Here is a 3,371-nt window from a genome sequence, read left to right as displayed (position 1 = left end):
ACCATGTGTTCAAATTGAAGAAAATCACTCTACGTCTGAAGCAAGCTCCCAGAGCATGGTATGAGAGACTTAGCTCATTCCTTCTGGAGAATGAGTTTGTAAGGGGTAAAGTAGATACAACTCTCTTTTGCAAGACTTATAAAGATGATATCTTAATTGTGCAAATTTATGTTGATGATATTATATTTGGTTCTGCTAATCAATCTCTATGCAAAGAATTTTCTGAGATGATGCAGGCTGAATTTGAGATGAGTATGATGGGAGAATTAAAGTACTTTCTGGGAATACAAGTTGATCAAACACCAGAAGGAACATATATCCATCAGAGCAAGTACACTAAAGAACTTCTGAAGAAGTTCAATATGCTGGAATCTACAGTGGCCAAGACTCCAATGCATCCAACATGCATTCTGGAAAAAAGAAGATATAAGTGGTAAAGTATGTCAGAAGCTCTATCGTGGCATGATAGGTTCACTTCTGTACTTAACTGCATCTAGGCCAGACATATTATTTAGTGTTCATTTATGTGCTCGTTTCCAATCAGATCCAAGGGAAACCCACTTAACTGCTGTTAAGAGGATCCTAAGGTATCTGAAAGGCACCACTAACCTTGGCTTGATGTATAAGAAAACATCAGAGTATAAGCTTTCAGGTTATTGTGATGCTGATTATGCTGGAGATAGAACAGAGAGAAAAAGTACTTCTGGAAATTGTCAATTTCTGGGAAGCAATCTAGTCTCATGGGCAAGCAAGAGGCAATCAACCATTGCTCTATCAACTGCAGAGGCAGAATATATCTCAGCAGCAATATGCAGCACTCAGATGCTCTGGATGAAACATCAGCTGGAGGATTATCAGATCCTTGAGAGCAATATCCCAATCTATTGTGATAACACTGCTGCAATTTCGTTGAGCAAGAATCCTATCTTGCATTCAAGGGCAAAGCACATTGAGGTAAAGTAATACTTCATTAGAGATTATGTGCAGAAGGGCGTACTTCTTCTGAAGTTTGTTGATACTGACCATCAATGGGCAGATATCTTTACAAAGCCCTTAGCTGAAGATAGATTTAATTTTATTCTGAAAAATCTAAACATGGACTTTTGTCCAGAGTGAAGATAGATCAGAACCTCTGACTATGATACTTCTTGATCAGAAGATGTCTAGTCCAGAAGGTAACTCAATCAGAGTGTGTGTGCCCACTGGTACTGACTCTGAAGCTGAGACAACAACACGTGCGTCAGAATTTCTGATGCATAGTTCCTTGTGCCCGTGTGACAGTCTGTTGTGATTGCGTGTAGATATGCTTATCTCCTGTGTGTGATTGTGTATTTTACTGTTACTGTCTATCTTTAATTTTCAACCGTTGATCTTAAAGTGCTCTTTGAATCAACAACGGTTATTTGATAAAACCCACTATACACACACGTTCTCTCTCACTTCCGGTTTTCACTCTCGCACTCCCTGCTTTTCAAAACCGCCTCCTTCGTGATTTCTCTCTCGATCTCTCTTCATCCTTCAAACTTCATCTTCTACCTCAAACCTTCAACCTCTTCAAAATGGTGAGACAAACCAGAAGATCTACTGCAGATGCACCTCAGTTCCCTCACATGGTAGTCGGGTTGGCAACGGGTCAACGGGGCTCTGAGAACCCAGCACAAGAACAAGCTCAAGCTCAAGAGGAGATTGTTCCTATTGCAGAACGGGGCTGTGCCGTTCACTGTGTATTTCCTCCTGAGGAACTCCAAGTCCTGGCAGAATGGAGATTCAACCTCGACAACTTGGCTGCAAATGGGTTTGATCTCCGTCCTGAAGTCCAAGCTCAAGGTTGGGGAAACTACTTCAATCGACTTCGAGGACCGGTGTATGAGAAGCTAGTAAAGGAATTCTGGAAGCACGCTGATTGTGATGACACTCAGGTGGTCTCTTACATACTGGGTAGGAAGATCATCATCACGGAGAAGTCATTCGTGAATCTGCTAGGTGCAGAAACTGCTCATGGGTATCGGTTCTCACTGACGGAATCGAAGCTGAAACCCAGAACCAAGGACATCGTCAACAAGGCCCTGTACACCACCTTCAAACCGGGCAAGACGAGCTACAAAGTGATGGACCTTCAACCCAAACTCAGGGTCTGGCACAAGATCCTGCTCAACTGCATCAATCAACGACCAAAGGGCAGTTCTCCAGACTACATCAACTTCAATCAGAAGGCGATGCTGTTCTTCATTCAAGACAAGGAGAAGATCTGCCTTCCCTACTTCCTGTTCTCCTATTTGAAGGAATGCATCCGGAAGTCTCGCACCACCTCCTCCATCAAGTCAGCCATCAAATATATCCCTTTTGGGAGGCTGATCTCAGACTTTCTCATTGAAAGCAACTTGGTGCAAGATTTGATCAATGCTGGTTGCACAGAGGATTTGAGCACAATTGTTAGCGATGTCTTCACTGCCAACTCTCTGAAGAAGATGGGTTTGGTCCAGAAGAAGATTGCTCCTGCTCATGAGGACACATCTTCTGAGATCAGAGGAAGAAGAATGCCTCTGAATGACTACCCTCTGTGGACTCAAGCAGACCATCCTGAAGCCATCAGATGCTATGTTGAAGACCTCAGGGCTCAAGGATTCGAGATTGACCTTGATGATTTCGTCAGCAGACTTCCACCAGCTCCAGAGTTTCCTTCTCCTCCCAAGAAGAAAACCAAGAGGAAGATGGTTCTGGACGAATCCTCAGAGGAATCTGATGTCCCTCTGGTCAAGAAGGCGAAGAGCAAGCCTGATGATGATGATGGTGATGATAGTGAGGATGGTCCTCCAAAGAAGAAGCAGAAGAAAGTCAGAATTGTGGTGAAGCCTACTCGGGTGGAACCAGCTGCTGCAGAGGTCAGAAGGACTGAACCTCCTGCCAGAGTGACTCGATCATCAGCACATACAAGTAAGCCTGCACTTACCTCTGATGATGATTTGAATTTATTTGATGCACTCCCAATTTCTGCCTTACTCCAACACTCTTCAAATCCCCTCACTCCTATTCATGAATCCCAGCCAGCCGCACAAACCATCTCTCCACCACATTCCCCAAGATCTTCATTCTTTCAACCTTCTCCTACTGAAGCACCACTCTGGAATTTGCTTCAGAACCAACCCTCTAGGTCAGAAGATCCAACCTCTCTCCTTACCATTCCATACGACCCATTAACTTCTGAACCCATCATCCCCAACCAACCAGAACCCAAACCAACAGAACCACAACCCAGAACGTCTGATCACTCTGCTCCCAGAGCATCAGCACGTCCTGCTGTCAGAACCACGGATACAGACTCTTCATCAGCCTTCACACCTGTATCCTTCCCCATCAATGTCATTGACTCT

The sequence above is a fragment of the Lotus japonicus genome, chromosome 5 (assembly GCF_012489685.1).
Source record: "Lotus japonicus ecotype B-129 chromosome 5, LjGifu_v1.2".
Taxonomy (NCBI): Eukaryota; Viridiplantae; Streptophyta; class Magnoliopsida; order Fabales; family Fabaceae; genus Lotus; species Lotus japonicus.
The sequence above is the reverse complement of the archived record's forward strand: the minus strand, read 5'-3'. Positions refer to the sequence as shown.